This window comes from Heptranchias perlo, chromosome 5 (genome assembly GCF_035084215.1).
Source record: "Heptranchias perlo isolate sHepPer1 chromosome 5, sHepPer1.hap1, whole genome shotgun sequence".
In the NCBI taxonomy this organism is placed as follows: Eukaryota; Metazoa; Chordata; class Chondrichthyes; order Hexanchiformes; family Hexanchidae; genus Heptranchias; species Heptranchias perlo.
Window position 1 is genome coordinate 98,731,625 of NC_090329.1, and position 19,422 is coordinate 98,751,046.

The following is a 19,422-nucleotide window of genomic DNA, read 5'->3' on the forward strand; positions in this document are numbered from 1 at the left end:
TAATTTTACTACTTTGGCACTACTCTCTCTGGAGCTATCAGAGGGGAAAATAGCTCTTTAGATGGGTCTTTGCATCTCTGGAAACAGTAATGCTTGGATTGATTTTAACCCCCTCCCCGCCCCCCCCCCCACACACACAGCAAGAATGGTGCGTGGGAGAGGTTAAGATTCCGCCTGGCGACATCTTATCTTTACTGACTGTGCCATGACATGATTTTTATGAAGACTTGGGGAGGCCCCTGAGAAATCTGGCGGGATGTAGCAGAGTGGCCAGAAGAGGCCAAGAGAAGTAAAATTTTTGAATCTTTGGAGTTGCAGGAAGAAATCCTCGGCCCTCCCTCTCCCTCCCCACACCGGCATCTGTTTGGGAACCTCCCTCCCAGTACTTACCTTATTCCGGGGCCCGTTCCGTTAGGCTGCCAGCTCCTGGCACAATTTCCGCTCCCGCCCGCTGACCTTGACATTGTTCCCGCCGCCTTCGAGCGGGACACCGATCTCAATTATTCAAATATGGCCCTTAAATTAAAATGAGCCGGGCCTCGCCTCCTTCATAACTGCCGGGTGCACCGTCCGCTTCGGGCCTCCCGTGCATCGTACCCGCACCCCCCACCCCACTCCGCCTTTAAAATCGGGGCCACGTCTCATTTACTTTACAGCAGCCTCATCGTAACATAAAAACACCAAAAAAAATGAGCAATTCCTAGGGTGAAATAAAAATGCATACTTGGAAGGAATACTAATGCACTGCAGCCCCCCTCATTCACACGTATCATTGTTAAAAGGAGGAATGTCAGGGGAGGAAAGGAGAAGAGTGTCAACTTTTCCCTCACTGAGCTACATTTTTCTCCAACCACTAATTACTTTGTATAGAAATAGCCCAAGATGACAAATGATTCATCTACTTTCCACTTAGAAGCATCATTGTTCCTTCCTGATAAACAAGATACATTTACTCTAATCTCAGCAATGTTACTTCCATATAGAATCCTCCCGCTTTACTTGGGGGACTTTATGTTTTTATAGAAAAGAATTCTGAGCAAAGCAGTGAATGTGACCTAGTTAAGAGGAAGATTTATACACTGTATCTCTCACTGATAATGAGTCCAGCGACTTTCATAAACTGAAGTGTTTTCTCAGCATGTCCAGAACACATTGTCCTTATTAAGTTTATTCTGCGGACTCTGGTATTTATACTCGTAACATAATGCTATGCGGGACTCGTTACCCATGTAGAAATTTGGGTACGAGTGGATTAATTCCGAATTTGCCAATGGACAAATTTTAGTTTCAATCGACATTTATTCCTTTAGAATTAATGGTGTGTTAACAAGCTTGAAAAATAAAATTTTCACCTTGAAATTAAAACAACAAGAATGTTAGGCAAAAAAAGGCTACTGGTCTTCAATTAAACGCACTGGTCTGCCAACATACATGAACCCACAACTGGCCCTAATGTGGCTTATACATACACAGATTTTTCTGGAGGCAGTTTGTGAAAAAGCAGCTATAGTCACTTTTTATAAAAGAACATTCCCTGTAAAAATGAACATCCTGTTCAGTGTGGTGATGTTGTTATTAATGGGCCTCAATGCTCTATTTTAAGTCATTACTGTCTACTCCTCTTAATTTGAAGTTGCTTCATGCAAATTATATTAATAGCATAGATGCATTTCAGGAGAAGCTAGGTAAGTACATGAGAGAGAAGAGAAAAGAAGGATATGTTGATAGAGTTAGATGAAGTAAGATGGGAGAAGGCTCGTGTGGAGCATAAACACTGGCATAGACCTGTTGGGCCGAATGGCCTGTTGTGCTGTAATTTTATGTAACCTGAATTGAAAGCATGCAAAAAATAGCTTCTGTGTTATATTATTTAAAATACTTAATTTAAATGACTGAATAATTCATTTTTTTTGAGCAAAAACAATTCTGAATTAACAAGTGTAGGCTGTATAGTCTTAACCCATCTAACAAAAAGTTTGTTCACCTCCTCCATGCTGTGTGGAGCTCCTTGATTTGGTAGGAGAACTGCTCTAATTGCTTGGCATCTGTAGGTAGTGACTGAAGAGACAGCTGTTCGAGACCAGCCAGACAGCCGGGAAATCTCTGGATCAAGGTATAATATTCACGGATAAAGCCATCAATCTCCTGCAAGAAATAACCCACTGCATGTATTTATATCGTTCCATTATACACCCACAAACTAAAATAAGACAATCTGAATTAAGGTTTGATTTCTTGTCAATTAGTCAGTGAGAAATTTATCAGAACAAAATTAGTACCATTTACATGTAAAGCGACAAATTTGACACTTGTTCAAATATACAAAACATTATGCAAATCATACAAAAATTTCTTATGAAAAAAAAATCAGTTTTAGGGAATTAATCTATATGGTTTTTATGCAGTCTTTTTTTTAGTTTCAACTTAGTTTGCACACTCATGAAGTTAACTGAATTTTAACATCTCTAGCATGGGAACACCATCATCTCCAACTTCCTCCCCAAGTCACACATTATCCTGAGTTGGATATATATCGCCATTCCTTCACTGTTGCTGGGTCAAAATCCTGGAATTCCCTGCCTAGCAGCATTGTGGGAGCACCTTCACCACACAGACTGCAGCAGTTCAAGAAGGCAGCTCACCACCACCCTGGGGCAACTAGAGATGGGCAATACATGCCAGCCTTGCCACCGATGCCCACGTCCCAAGAATGAATAATCATTTTTAAAAATACATGTCACTGAGGTCACTAAAACTTTTGATTTTTAAACAGTGTAGCTGGGGCCAATATTCATACAACACTTTCACAAGGAGTGAAATTCCTCCAGTTGATAACTTTAGCAAAAATGAGTTCACAATCTATAATTAATCTGACTTTTTAATAAAATTCAGGAGTTATTTCAACCCCTTTGTGTATCTTCTCTTCTCTTGGCACTTAGCAGAGTTACATGGCACTTTTTGAACATCTGGATTGTCCCATTTTGCAAAATGAATTCTTTTAATTATCTAAGAACTGTTGTAGGAAGCATTAGGAGAAGCACCTATCCACGGCAGAATAGAATGTGGACAAGTTACTGGGATGCCAATGTCAATCATGTTACTGTGGGAGGGAGTAAATCAGAGTCTCTGCATTGCTGTCATGCTCTGCCTTAGGAATCATTAGTTCACAGCAATGTTGACACAGGTCAGGGCGCAGGTCACTAGCAGCAGATATGTGGTTCAAGGGAAGAGAGTAGAGAGAAAATAATTTTGCTCCTTAACAAAATAAGTTGTTGTAATAAAACTTCCTTCAATTATAGTTAACTCAGTTATAGTTAACAATTGATAAAATAGACCATGGCGAGCCCTGATCAATTGGGGAGGTGTGGCAGGGTGAGAGTGGGAAAGTGCATCATATGGAAAGTTCCCAGTCGGTGCATTTAACTGATCTTAGCTGCATGACAATGGAGGTGCCCCAGCTCCCCTGGGTTAGGAAGGAAAAAGAGAATCAGCCACAGTTCCCACTCCAGATGACTCAGTTGTAAAGTGCGCATCAGCTAGATACAGGAGCTGGCTCAGCAGTGATAATCCCCGTGGAGAATAGCCTGCAGTCAGTCATTCACTGTCAAACGACACAGGATAAAGTAAGCAAGGACTGCTAGTGCCCTTAGAATCATATCCCAGTGTAAGTCAGGAGAGAAAAGGAAGAAAACTGGGAGAAGGAAATAAAAACAGCCTCAATCGAAGAGTGAGCAAGTATCACATTTTAATACTAACATTATTGTCTTCAAATTCAAAATCCTAAATATGATCGATGAGAAAAACCCTATTCCACGTACTTATACTTTGTAACAACAAGTGCACATTTTCCAAACAAGCTGCTCCGTGCCAAAAGACATTCTATCCCACACAGTAATTGCTTTTAACAGCTGCAGATCTGGTGTACTATTTGTACAATCACATATTTTTACTGTACGCTGAATGAAGGGGAGTAACCTATAGCGTTGAAGTCAAAGGCATTTTATCAGAATGGCAGCTGTAAAATGGGAGCTACTTGTGCACCAGACTTGATAGTGGTAGAGAAATATTTAGCTGGTGACTTTCAAATAAAAATAAAAGTTAGCAGGCTCCCTTTGTTAGTTCAGTGACGAGTAGTTAAACCATACAGACCAGGGAGATTGCAGGTACAATCCCTAATCTGTGATGAGTTAGCTAATCTCATTTAAGGCAGAAGAGGTGCCGCAATTGGCCTCAGTGCCCGAGTTAGGGAGGAAAAAGAAATCCACCAGGGTTCCCACTCTTGATCACTATCCAATGAATCCTTATAGAAGTGTGTGCCTGCATGCACTAGGTGAGGACAGGATAAGGCATAGCTCTAATGGCATAGCTCTAATGCTCTTTGTGGTCTAACAGCCTTTCAACGTTCACAATGTTCACATATAAAGAATGGCCATTTACATGAGGTAATAGAGAGTCACCATGAAACTGTATCCCAGCAATCAGTGAGTGCATTCAGAAGAGGAGGAGGAGAGGAAATTGGTGAAAAAAGATGAAGGAAGAAAAAAAATGTAATATATTGTTTACAAGTCGTAAAAATGTACGACTTCCTTTTAAAATCCAATGTGGTTTTCCTTTGTGCTCTTACTTTCATTTATGACAGTATTTGCTTTAATGCAAAATGCTGGATTTCTTTTTGCTTTCAAAATAAATGTGCTGAATGAAATCTCCTTTTTTAAACTTACATCACGTTTGTGTGCCATTTGAACACTGGAGCATTTTATCTTCTTTATGCTATGTGTTTGTATTTAACCTACTGTGGTCTTGTTCAGTGGAAACAAAACATTTCTATTTGGTTTTACATTCTTGTAAATTGATAGTAAATCACCCCGACAACAGTAATTTCTTGATGTTCCCATTTATTAAAGTACAAGGTGACGTTGGTTATCATTGCTATTTAAGGAAGCTGTTGCCAGCTTTGTCGCTATTGCAATAGGTAATGATGGACAAAAATGGAAGCATTTTGCAGATAGTGTTCCTCTTTATTTTTGCTCATATATATTTGTGAATATTTTAATTAAGGAATGATAAAAGTACAGAATATATTTGGTCCCATTGTACCAGCACAATCTACTCTAATGAATAGAATTTACTTTTAACTGTTAATTAGGTCATGCTTACATGAACTTCTCCTAGGCAACATGAGTACCAACTCAATATCAAAACAGGTTATATTCCACATTCAGTAGGTTAAAAAAAATTGAAAGACTGCTACGGCCAATCAATCACAGCCTTATTTAACAGCACCAATATTTTTTCCTTTGCACAATTACTTCATATCTCCATTATCACGCAATTTACAAGTCTTTAATCAACTGATCTGAATCACATGCATTATTTAACATGTTCTGCATAATTCAGATTACTCCTCCACAATGAGACAGAGAGTGATTTAACTCCTTCAACATTCAATTTCTTAAAAAAGGAGACTCTTTTGCTTTATTTCCGTCCTTTGGCTCCATTGCTCCTTGCTCTAGCCAAAATGCAAGAAGGTACGGAGAGCAGATCAGTTGACTTTCTCTCTGGTTCTTCTCTCTTACTCATATCCCTCTTTGTAGGATAAAACCTCACATCTTCTCAGTTCCTCCCTCCAATGCAGGAGCACCCATTAACTTTTTATCAATGGTCACAATCCGAAGCAGGGGCTTGCAGTGTCACTCCACATGCTCAATCTAAATCTCGAAAATAAACATTTCTTTTTAAAAATAAAGTTTAGGGGCTCAATTTTCAAACTGAGTTGGGAAGAGGGCGGGGGTGGGGGGGGGGGTCAATTTGAGGTGGGGAAACCCATTAGTACGGGTTTCCCGGATGTACTTATGATTTTGATGTAAGGACGTCTTTTTTTTTGTTGGTTTCCCATCCGACTGACCGGACTGATTGACAGGCTGGTCTCAGTCGGATGAGAGGCCAGCCAGGGAGAGCATGTCTGCAGGTAAGTCTTTGTTTGTATGGATTGGGGGGGGGGGGGAGCAAGGTGGGCACAGGGGTCACGAGTGATGGAGGATGGGATTGGGGGTCAGTCACGTGGGGGGGCAGGACAGGGGTCATCGTGGGGGTCCGCGATCGTTGCGGGGGAGAGTCGGGGGTTGGAGGATTGGGGTCGAGATCAGAGGATCAGGATCGGAAGGAGGATCTGCAATCTGTGGGGGGGGGGGGGGGGGGGGTGGTGGTCGATGCAGTTAAGGGCCTGGTTGGGCCTAGGGGAAGCACTCCTGCTCCTCCGAGCCCACAAGCTGAGCCTTTCTAGGCACTTACTTGCAGTCTCAGGCCTTCTCGCCTGTTTTCACGAGACGTAAAACAGAAGGCCCGGGAATCACAGCCCTCCGGGGTTAAAATGGGGAATTAGTTAAAAATGGAGGCCTGTAGCCTCCTAGAAAGGTTTTTAAGGCCCGACCCGCCTCCTGGGAGCGGGTTGGCCACCTGCCCCCCGTGAAAATCAGAAATGGGTGGGTTGGAGGCGGGTCTGAAATGGAGGCAATTTTCTATCTGTCCTGCCTCTGTATGTGTCTTTCTTGTTTCTGTAAATGTCCACTTCTGCTCTCCTGTCCTTTTTTTCCTGTTTCTTTGAGTGGAAGGTGGACATGACATGATAGACAACCGAGCTGATGAGAACTTTCGTTAATAATTCCAATCTCTTCTTTTTTGTTGCACAAAAGGAGAAGAGACTTAATAGTTGCCAGCTTTACTTTGGATTTTTGTTCTTTCAAATGGAAATTGTTTTTCTTTTTCAACTACTATTTTGCCACCTCACCTTTCCTCCTATATTGGTTTCCTGAATGGCGGGCTGTGTGTTGCACCGGATCTGGTACCATGACTACACTGATCGGGATTTCTTTCCTTTTTTTTCCCTGTTATCATCATGGAACTCTGATCCTACCAATATTGAACCATGCTCTTAGCAACAGTTAAGTTTTATTTTTAATTTGAATTTTCTGTCAGCATCATGGAACTCTGCTCCCAGCCAGTTTAATTAATTTCCTTTTTAAAAAAATTAAAATGTTCTGTTAGCAATTTCACTGTTGTTGCAAGGGGGTAAGATTTCCTAACAGCAATTTTCTGTCCTACACTTTTTGGGCCGAACATAACATTAAGCAGCATCAGGCACTTCCAATGAAGTTGGGCAAACAGCAGTAGCGTGCACTATCGGGCACTCCCCATACTCCGAGTCAATAGAGTGGCTCTGGACATGAGCCCATGCCATCAGGACAAATACAACTAAGTATTTTTTTTAAAAAGGGAATTAGATAGTTGCTTGACAAAAAGTGGCATATTAAGGTATACTTGGAATGTGCAAGATAGTGGGATTAGATTAATTGGCTAATGTGGAGAAAAGCAATTGTGCAGACATGATGGGCTGAATGGGCCTGTTTCGGTACTATAATGGTTTATGATTATCATAGGTTATTATGTGGGAGCTTACATTGTTCGTACAGGAAACATATCCAGAGATGCTGGACAAATAAACAGCTGCTTCTCCATCACCAACACAGCCAGTCCCATTCTCAAACATTATTACCTCTGCTAAAGTGAGCTTAAAACATACGGTATACAGAATACATGCAGAGGAGTTGTCACCAACCCACACATTTCCAGATATGAGTGAAGTGTCAGTTTATATTGTAGTATACAGTGTCATAATTTAACACTCTTACACAATGACTGCAGCAGAACTCCTACACAAGAGCTAATTTAGCAAGATTTTAATGAGACAATGTCACCCATAGAATTAACCCTGGTTTTAATTTCTCATAATATTTTTCTCTATTGATCTAATTCTATTTAACTAATAACCAAAGTCAATAGCCTTTTCAAGTTAAATACTGTACATAATCTATTTACTTACCAACAATTTATAATTACATCTTGTTGACAGAATAGTAGAAACCTATTTTCTGATACTGATCACTGAATTGGTGTAGAACAGTTCAAGAGACAACTTTCCTATCTTAACTCAAGACAATGAAACATATACAATATCCCACCACCCCACCACTCCCCCGCCTCTCCCCCCCACTGAATCAGTTCCATTACTTGCACATATGCCTTGCACTATTTATTACCTACATTGTCTTTCTTCCAGCTCCCTACAGCCACTTCCAATCGTACTTTATACACCAAGCCAAACTTTTCTGTATCCAGGAATCAGCATTCTGCAGGCAATTTGACTGTCCCAGTTCTGATTCTCATTGTGAATCACAAGAGTGGCACGCGACCTTGCTACAGACATCACCACAACGCAACTGTGTTGTAACAACATGAGCTTTGCTTTCTTGCTACAGATAAACAAACTGTGCTCTAATCACCACCCAATGTCCTGTTTATCTCCTACAATACGATTATATTTCCTCTCCGCCCCCCCCCCCGCCAACACACGTAATGCTGTCAGCAAACATGGGTTGAAGAGTTGATCACAGCAGCGAACTCTAAAGCCATTAGAGATTTGAGTTTGTTACCGTTGCAAATAGCTGTTGTGCAGTAAAAGAAATTAAGGTGGAAATTCTCTCAATATTAATAACGTTTACTTACAAAAGCAGCAGCCAGCAGATTGCTTTTTCTTTAAAAAGAACTTTTCTTCTTTCTCCAGTGTTTTTTTCTTCAAAGTGCTGAATCATAAGAGGCAAATTTCCAACTTCGTGCTGGTTGGTGGGAAGCCTCATCCACCAGCAATCATATCAGAAATTCCGGTACATGTTGCACGCAATTTTCATAGGATCATAGAATTGGTTGATCTGTACCTCAAATCCATTAATCTGCCTTAGCTCCATATCCCTTGATACCCTTATCTAACAAAAATCTATCAACCCCAGTCATGAAAATTTCAATTAATCTAGCATCTACAAACTTTTATGTGGAGATGCCGGTGATGGACTGGGGTTGTAAAATTGTTTACAATTGTCAACACCAAGTTATAGTCCAACAAATTTATTTTAAATTTCACAAGCTTTCGGAGGCTTCCTCCTTCCTCAGGTGAATGGTGTGGATATACAACTCTTTAATCCTTCATCCAAGTTATTACTATATATGGTGAAAAGTGGAGGTTCCAGTAGAGAACCCTGGGGAACACCACTTGTCACATCCCGCCATCAAAGAACATTCTCTTTCTCCCTTCTCTACCTCCTGCCTCTCCAGCAATTACCGACCAATTCTGTGCGCTCTCATTTTTGATAATTATCTCTTGTGTGGAACCTTATCAAATGTCCATATAGACAACACAGACAGACACGCCAAAATGGTCAGAAAACCAAGCAGTGTGTGTCTAAACTTCGAACGTGCTCTTGGGGGTCAAGGCCCCCCACCAAGAAAGCAAAATCAGATAATTACCCCTACAGTGTGGTGCAATTCCAAAAGTGAAGCAGCCTTCTGATACTTAATTTTATCTGCCATTTCTCATTCTCAGTTTTCTATTTTGAGAGAGACTAGGTGGTCAGGTCGTCAGTCTGTCAGGCTATTTGACATGGAGCACATCACAACTTGATCCCAATCCTATCCTCACCCAAAATCAGCTAGCTCAGCACAGATGGGATTGAACTTAGTATCTTCCTTCTCTGAATGACTCAGTACCACACTGGCCTGTGCATTCACCCATCAAGGGAGCTCTTCGCAGTTAGGAGGTCAAATTGTAGGTTTCAAGTTTCACTAGTTACTGACAGATTACCAGATACAAACGTAGAAAGAGTTTCAACATTTCTTTGACCCAAAGAGGACTAGGAGGAGTTTGTAGTCGGAAAGAAAACCTTCTGGGAAAAGAAAAAAAAAAGTACTTTGTCCACCTGATCAAGTGGCAATAAATTTCTGCCTGGTCCTAGATGCTTGGCTCTCCTCATAATAACTATCTAATGAAAATGAGAGAACTTAGTGGATAAAGAATGTTAAAACTAGAAACAGGATCACACAAACATCATCTCATGACATTAGTCAAAACGTCATAAGTATACAAAGGCCTGCAAATGTCACTACAAAGTAAAAGGATTCAATTTCCAAAAACAAATGTACATGTTTATTTTGGTTCCCATTACATCAGTGTCACAATTTGGGGTACTTTAGCTATTTTTCAAAAGACTTGGACGCAAGTGATATTAAAATATGTTCTAAGCAAAAGCTGCCTAAAAAGGTTTTAGCTTTTCAGGACAGCCCCACGCTGAGTTGTGGATACAGAGGCAGACAAGAGGTAATTAAAATGTGGGATGGTGTTTTTTTCCTCCCTCGCACAGATCCCAAACAATGACCAATTTGTTAGCCATGTCTGGTCTTTCAGGAAGACACCTAGCACCTTGGTGTTGACAAACTCTTTTGATCTTTGCGGGTCGGGTCAAGAAGTGAGGAGACAGAAACCAGAAAGTCAATCAGGCAGCAGCAGGCTGCAAGGGAAGAACCTCTGCCCTGGTCTGGGGAAATTCATGCTTTTACATTAAGTAAACGACCCACCAAAGTGGACAAATGTTCGCATGTTCTTTAGTTCGTAACAGTACGCGAGAGAAGTTGTATTGATTGTACCAAGTGACTTTTCTCATATTCGGTGCCCCAGGCAATGAGTGCATGGTGGTATAGCATATCGGAGCATCAGTGCATGGTACAATGGGGCAGTGCAATGTCCCAAACTACTTAGCTCTCACTCTTAGCTAATCTACTATAGAAAGGTGCCAAATTCAGATGGTGAACTTTGCAGTATGAATTGCGGACATGAATAACTGCACAGTGACCACTAATAATATATTCCATAGAAAATATAATACACAAAAATTAGTAAATACTATGCAAAAAGTAAATGGTATTCTCCAAATTTATATCATGATATCACCTGCATATCAACTCTTGGCAAGCACAAAGCCAATTGCAAGAAAAATATTACCGATGTGTGTTGAACAGAAATTCCACAGTTAACAAAAACAATTACTATGACAAGTTAGCTCATTAAGAAATTACCCATAATGATCGCTAGTTCATTCAGATGAAAAAAGTATAATGAAAAGATGATAAGTATGGACATCCCTGATACATTTTGCAAAAACACTTAACTGAGAAGCACTCTAAAGAATGAAACTCTACATGGATTACTACACTGGAGAATGAAGCAGATAGTTGGGATAAGAGCTACCAAATAGATTACATCATTGAAATCCTACCTTCCTGAAGTGGACCCACGCTTCGTGTTGATAAACCAAATATCCGCCAAGGTCAGAGGTCAACTGACTTCTATCAATGTAGTTGAACAACTCAAAGACTTCATTAAGAAGCACACACTATCAGTGGAGGAAACAAAAAAGTGTTAATTGCACCAGATATTTTGTCAAACGCTGAACTCCAATTGCAATAAGAAAAGTAAATGTTTGCATTTTCAGTTTTAAATTGTGGACTGTAAAACTATTTTTGCACCAAAATTTAAATTTGTTTTAAAAATGCACTTATCAATATGGAACTATGGAACTGGTCTCCCCACAACTTACAGTCCCAATCTCAGCCATGTCACTGTGGTGTAGTTGGAGTATGGAAGCGGGAAATGAATGGTAATCCAGATTGAAGTAGCAGAGGATGCAGTTGAGGCATAGAGGTGCAGAAGGTCATTTGTGGGGCGAGACAGGAGGAAAAGGGCTTAAAGTGATGGGGGGAGGGGGCGGGGAAAGAAAATCAAGGAAGTGTGGCAAGGACAGGAACAACAACTTGCCAGAAGCAGCAGACATGGCTGCCCTGCCAGAGGCCGCCCTGCCAGAGGCCCAGAAAGGTGAGTTAATTTTTTTTGTTTGTTTCTTTGTGGGCCAGGAGGAGCAGGAGTGCTCCGCCAGGCACCACAAGGAAACCTTGGGCCTCCCCTGCCTCAGTTTCCCTCCTTTGACTGCCAAACCATCATGACTCCCAACCACTAACCCGATTGCCAGGTTCCCACCAGCAGACTCCTGCTGCCCAAAATGTATCAAAGGATATCAAGACATTTAAGATGGATAGGAGGGAGATAATTGATAATCTTAGAGATGATAAAACCCCAGGTCTGGATGGATTGCATCCATGCATACTCAAAAAAACTAAGGAAGAGATACCAGAGGATATACCAATTCATTAGAAAAGGGAATAGTGCCAGAGAACTGGTGGACAGCTAATGTTATTCCTATATTCAAAAAGGGAGATAGAACAAACCCAGGGAAATATAGACCAGTTAACTTAACGTCGGTGGTAGGAAAGATATTGGAATCTTTACTCAAAGATGGAATATAAAAACATCTAGAACCAAAAATATAATAAAGAACAGTCAGCACAGATTTCAAAAGGGAAGGTCATGCGTGGCTAACCTTATTGAATTCTTTGAAGTAACAGAAAAAGTAGACAAGGATAATGCAGTGGATGTCATATACATGGACTTTTTAAAAGGCCGTCGATAAGGTACCATATAGTAGACTCATGACTAAGGTCGGAGCATGTGGAGTCAGGGGACAAGTAGCAGAATGGATAGCAAACTGGCTGCAAAGAGTACTTAGAGTACTGTGCACAGTTCTGGTCTCCATATTACAAAAAGAATATAGAGGCACTGGTGAAAATGCAAAAAAAGATTTACAAGGATGACACCAGAACTGAGACGGTACAACTATCAGGAAAGATAGTTCCTGATCTGGCTGCAGCTCTTTTCACTAGAAAAGAGAAGACTGAGAGGTGGCCTGATAGAGGTCTTTGAAATTATGAAGGGGTTCGATAGGGTAGGCGTAGAGAAAGTGTTTCCACTTGTGGGGGAGTCCAAAACCAGGGGTTATAAATATAAGATGGTCACTAACAAATCCAATAAGGAATTCGGGAGAAACCTCTTTACTTAAGGAGTGGTGAGAACGTGGAATTCACTAACGCATGGAGTGACTGAGACGACTAGCATAGATGCATTTCCGGGGAAGCTAGATAAGTACATGAGGGAGAAAGGAGTAGAAGGATATGTTGATAGGGTGAGATGAAGTAGGGAGGGAGGAGGCTCATGTGGAGCATAAACACCGGCATAGACCTGTTGGATAGAATGGCCTGTTTCTGTGCTGTAAAATTCTATGTAATAAAATCCCGTTCCCACCCTTGCACCAGCTAGCGCTTCTTGTCGGGTTCAGGCAGAAGACTGACGGGGCCCATGCAAATGAGGCTCGGGAGTTAAAATCTCCCAGGCCTCAAGCCGCAGAGGGCCGCACCGTTTGCCATCTACTTCAGCCTCCGCCCACACGACTCCTGACGGGAGTTAAAATCGCCCTGAAGTCTTGGTGAGTATGGAATAGAAAGGTGAATGCAGGGTCTATCAGAGTTGCCATGGTTACATACCACCGGGATCAGTTGTGCAGGCAACAGAGGAGGCTGATGGAGCCAGAACCAGAGGCATGTAGAAGCTAACGGGAATCAAAAGGTTTTGTCAATGATGAGATAAAGGAAATTATTACTTTCCCAACATCCAGGCATGGGTACCTGTTGGACAATACGGCAACAGTCTTTTGAGTCGATGCTAGTGTTTAAACATACATGAGAAAGTTGACCCTATGTTTGTTGATGATGTTGCCAAAGGTAAAATGTAAGTGGTAAATACAAGAGGACAAAGGGTAGAAGTAACTGTGCAGGCATGGGAGGAGAAGCTGTGGTGGCTATATAGGGATAGAAAAAAGTTGAGGTTAATGCCATGCAGATAAATCAGTGATGGAGGCAGTGGAGGAGAATGGAGCAGTCAACTGTGGTGAAGGTGACAGAAAGGCTGAGGAAGAACAATGAGCCATGGTCACAGTCACACAGAATGTCAGTGGTGACTTTGACCAGAGTAATCTTGGTTTTGTGGGCAGATCAGAAATCGGATTGTAGGGATTTGAGAAGGGAGTGCTGGAAGAGGTAGGTGGTTAAAAAAAAGACAAAAGTAATTCCAGGCATTTCTCCTACTTGCACAAAAAATGGGCCAATTGAAGAGAAGGTGGTAGCACAATAATGTGTGCAGGGGTTGAGGGTAGGCCGAGGGGTAATAGTTGGTGATCAATCTTGAGGGGAGGCCAGTTTACCAGGGGTAATGATTAATGTTGAGGGTAGGCCAGTTACGAGAGGCAAATGATTAATGATTAATGTTGAGGGTGGGCCAGTTTACCAGGGGTAATGATTAATATTGAGGGTGGGCCAGTTTACCAGGGGTAATGATTAATGCGGGTTTTGAAATGTGTAGGCATGACTTCAGGAAAGGGAGGCTGAAAGTACTGGCAAGCACGGACCAGGAATGTGGAGAGGTCGTGTGGTTCCTACAAAATCCGAGTCTAATGGGGTCTGGAGAACTGGGGAAGAAAGTGCGAAATGGGGGAGAAGGAGATGCGATGTCAGAAGATAAACAGGAATAAGTAGCTCCCGGGTGGATACCCTTGATATTAGGGATGGAATAGTACACAAGCTCATCACATTTGATGTCAGAGGTGAGGATGGAGCTGGAAAAGGCTGTATGTAATGGAGAAAATAAGTTTGCTTTCTGTCACCCTTTAGAAAGCAAAGACAAGAAAAATGCCTGGAATTACCCATCATTCAATATGCACACAATATTACCGTTATGTACAGGATTTAAAATAGCTCAGAATCCAATTTCTAATGTTCACTGAAAAACTGATTTTCCAGATAATATTTAAAGAGAAAATAGATATTTTAAAAACTGATTACACTTGAATAAAACACATTCATCAAAATATCAGTGCCTGTATAAAATAAAAAGTTTACACTTCTATACCTTGAATGGTGGCTCCGAAAGTAGTTTGCTATGAACCAGACCCAGAGACTTCAAAATGCATTTTCTAATGCTTTTAGTCTGTGGCTGCAGAGCATAAAAAGTGTCAACGATTCTTCCAAACTGGTGCTAGGAGGAAATAAAAGAGAGAGAGAGAGAAATTCTGATGTAAACACAGAATTCAATGTTTGTAGCATCACATGTGGTTTAACCCCTACTAGTACTCTCACTCCTGAGAGAATCTACTTGGCTGTGAACAATGAGAATGGGCTCAGTGCAAATATTTTGGAACTAGTTACGTCAATGTGCCATTTAACTAAGCACAACTGGAATTCAGGCAATCACTAGTAAAGACACAAGATTATAACGCTTCACATGATTTACCTGGACTTCCAGCAAACTGTTGACAATGATGGAGACAACATCCAATGTGGCATATCTAAGATCAGTTACAATGGATACTAGACCATTTCTGGTTTGTGATTCACTATTAAACAAAAAGAAACATCAAGTTATATTTCAACACATCATTGCATAAATTTGTTCCACAGTTTCACTGGCTTCTTCCTACTGTAGAATTATTCTACAGCGACTTAGGTAAATGAAGAAACAGAATTTTAAGTTAAGCATTCTTAAGAGAAAAAAAATCAACGTTTCGCTTTCTCTCCCCCAATCAGGAGAGCAGTCAGGTAATCTGCTCTTCGCCCCTGCCAGTGTTGCACCATTAGTGGTCATTAGGAGTTGTACAACAGTGGTGCAGATTCATTCTCCTCTGATTTATCCTCCAATTCATCGTGAGGACATTTTATTAAAATCTACTTTTTAAAAAATCTCTTAAGAAATCAATATCCTAAAGTAGTTATTCCCACTTCTCTCCAGGTCAGTTGAAGTAACAGCAGTGTTGTCACGGGAGAAATTTTGCATATTGGTATCAAAATGCTGGGGGGAAAACGGGAGGGAAGAAATGCATTTAAGTAGGAACACTTTAATGATGTGAGACACATTTCTTGTGCAATACACTTAATCCCAGATTGCTCCCATCACTAGCATCAACGGTGACTTTAATCATCAAAGGAAATGTTCTTTCAAGTTTCTCCAACTTCTACAAGGTAAATCAAGCTAAACTCCAGAATATCTACCTAACTTTACACTTACATTATTCATCTTTGAACAGTCGCTTTACAATGCATGACATTTCCAGAGTCCTTGTTATAAAGGATGTGATAACAGGACACTTGGAAAATATCAACGGGATTAGACAAAGTTAACATGGATTTATGAAAGGGAAGTCGTGTTTGACAAACCTACAGGAGTTTTTTGAGGATGTAACTGGTAGAATAGATAAGGGAGAATCAGTGGGTGCAGTTTATTTGGATTTTCAGAAGGCCTTTGATAAAGTCCCACATAAGAGGTTAGTGTGCAAAATTAAAGCACATGGGATTGGGAGTAATATGGGTTGAAAATTGGTTAACAGACAGGAAACAGAGAGTAGGAATAAATGGGTCTTTTTCAGGGTGGTAGGTGGTGACTAGTGGGGTACCACAGGGATCAGTGCTTGGGCCCCAGCTATTCACAATATATATCAATGATTTGGATGAGGGAACCAAATATAATATTTCCAAGTTTACTGACGACACAAAACTAGGTGTGATCGTGAGCTGTGAGGAGCATGCAAAGAGGCTTCAAGGCGATTTAGAGAAGTTGAGTGAGTGGGCAAATATATGGCAGATGCAGTATAACGTGGATAAATGTGAAGTTATCCACTTCGGAAGGAAAAACAGAAAGGCAGAGTATTATTTAAATGGTGATAGATTGGGAAATGTTGATGTACAAAGGGACCTGGGTGTCCTTGTACACCAGTCACTGAAAGCAAACATGCAGGTGCAGCAAGCAGTTAGGAAGGCAAATGGTATGTTGGCCTTCATTGCAAAAGGATTTGAGTAAAGGAGCAAGGATGTCTTACTGCAGTTATACAGGGTCTTGGTGAGACCACACCTGGAGTATTGTGTGCAGTTTTGGTCTCCTTACCCAAGAAAGGATATACTTGCCATAGAGGGAGTGCAGTGAAGGTTCACCAGACTGATTCCTGGGATGGCAGGACTGTCGTATGAGGAGAGATTGAGTCGACTAGGCCTGTATTCACTAGAGTTTAGAAGAATGAGAGGGGATCTCATTGAAACGTATAAAATTCTGACAGGGCTAGACAGACTGGATGCAGGGAGGATGTTTCCCCTGGCTGGAGGGTCTAGAACGAGGGGTCACAGTCTCAGGATACGGGGTAGGACATTTAGGACTGAGATGAGGAGAAATTTCTTCACTCAGAGGGTGGTGAACCTGTGGAATTCTCTACCACAGAAGGCTGTGGAGGCTAAGTCACTGACTATATTTAAGAAGGAGCTAGATAGATTTCTAAACACACAAGACATCAAGGGGCATGGGGAGAGAGCGGGAATATGGTATCGAGATAGAGGATCAGCTATGATCATATCAAATGGCGGAGCTGGCTCGAAGGGCCGAATGGCCTACTCCTGCTCCTATTTTCTATGTTTGTATCTTCAGAACCATAATTTTTCACAGCATATTTAATCATCTCACTTGATACCTATCCACAGCTTCTTAAATTGGGACCTCCATTGTTTGGTAGCTCGGTACCATAATCAGGCACTGCACTTGTACATTGAGCTACAGATTGGCGATGGTATGCCCAAAATATTCCAAATGTGCTTCATAAGGCTCTACAAGGTTAGAGTATATTAGTCCCATCAACTGGAAAGATCCAATGGATATCCAGTTGGCATTTGATGGAATTGTTGTCTCTCTGTCTCTCTGTGTGGATGATGCCCTCTGTGTTACGTGGAGCAAAATCATAAACACCTTCATTTATAAATGGTTCCACAGTTTTGTGACACGCCACACAGAAGGAACCTTCCCCCAAATGTCTAGAAAAAAAAGAGATCTTACCAGGGAAATATAGAGCTCAGTAGCACAAGACCAGATCATCCTGAACTAAAGTCTTTGGGGTTGGAGGAGGTGTATATAGCTCCCTTCTCGGGTCTTGCCAGATCTCAATCACCTTAATATTTAAAACTTTATCACAGTCATCAGAATCCATGATGCCTTGATAGAGCTCACTTCACATATTAATGTAGGAATAGACTCAATACTTGTTAAACAAGAAATGCCTTCTGAAGGACTTGTCTTTCAGACACTGATTGAACTACTGTGCATCTCCAGAATTTTCCGTTTTTACTTTAAGGCTCACCTGTGTACTGGATTAAGTTCTCTTTGAAAGGGGCATTTTCTGATAGGCTTCATTTTACTCCTCAAAATGGATAACTGTAAAGTTATCACAAGAAATCAAAGTGCACAATAAAATAAAAGATTTAACTTGAACTGACCTAAGATGATGAAGAAAATACTTGAGAAGTTCAACAATGTCATCACGCTGTAGATCAGATATAAGCTTATTATGCTGTGCACTGGGGAATATAACAAGTGGATATCCCTGATGATCAAAACTGCCTGCCAAGGAAACAAATAGGATAAACAAGACTGTTCTCAAGCCTAGAAATCCTTATAGTGATGTAAATACTGTACATACAAGACGAACACAGATTTTCCCGTTACTGTCGCAACTATGGGTTGTTAATCCTTCAACAATAACTTCCTTTTGATTCTAGCCCGAGTGGTTATAATCTAGCAAGTTTAATAGATTGATTTACAACAGAGCTGCACTACAGCTGTCTTCAACAGTATTATATAGTTATAATACAACTGTCTACAGATTACATTGTTTGACAAGCAATCAATACAACCTGATCTGTCCGTGAATCCAGGTAGATCAGACCTAACCTTCGCAGACTACCTGTGGCAATGGTCTTCCGACTGTCCCCTCTTGAAAGCTTTAACTTTTGGGAGGTGGCATGCCCTATCTTTATACTATTCAGCTGCGTTGTTCTGTACGTAAACACCGCTGCTCTTTTCTCATGGGCGTAAGTCCTCCCACCATGCTGACGCCGCGTTAACAACTCAAGATAAGCTGTTTTAAGTAATGTAACTAATGACCTCAACCTCCATCTCTGTTTACAAGCTGTTATGTTCCTCTGAGGAATGCATGGATCCTTCTTCGGAGTACAGCCCCCCTTATTTGGCCTTGCACGGTTTCTTAGCAACCACATCTAATTAAGTCCGAAACTAGGGTCTTAAATTTAAACAAAGCCAATTACGTAGGTATGGGGGGGGGGGGGGGTGAGTTGGCTAAGTTAGATTAGGAAATTAAATTAGCAATGGCGAACATTTAAAGAAATAATTCATAATTCTCAACGAATATACATTCCCTTGAGGGAATAAAAACTCCACAGGAAAAGTGGTCAAATCATGGCTAACTAGAGAACTTAAGGATAGTATTAAATTAAAAGAAGAGGCTTACAATGTTGCCAAGAAGAGTAGTGAGCCTGAGGATTGGGAGTGTTTTAGAAATCAGCAAAGGATGACCAAGAAATTGATAAAGAGGGAGAAAATAGAGTGAAAGTAAACTAGCAAGAAATATAAAAACAGATTGCAAGAGCTTCTACAAGTATTTAAAAAGGAAAAGAGTAGCAAAAGTAAAGAGGCAGAGACAGGAAAAATTATAATGGGGAAATAAGGAAATGGCAGAGACGTTAAACAAATATTTTGTATCTGTCTTCACA

The 19,422-nt window shown here is 40.9% G+C and overlaps 1 protein-coding gene across 2 annotated transcripts in view; it reads right to left on the minus strand.

Annotated features, from left to right (window-relative positions):
• The window catches only part of LOC137321966 (uncharacterized), a 72,053-nt gene extending 60,799 nt beyond the window's left edge, over positions 1 to 11,254 (minus strand). For both annotated transcript variants that reach the window (XR_010962932.1, XM_067984911.1), the window contains exons 1-2: positions 11,160 to 11,254; positions 1,985 to 2,145 (exon numbers count right to left, since the gene is read on the minus strand). The gene's annotated coding sequence lies outside the window, so the exon portion shown is untranslated. The remainder of the gene's footprint in view (positions 1 to 1,984; positions 2,146 to 11,159) is intronic.
• Between the last annotated feature and the right edge of the window lie 8,168 nt (positions 11,255 to 19,422).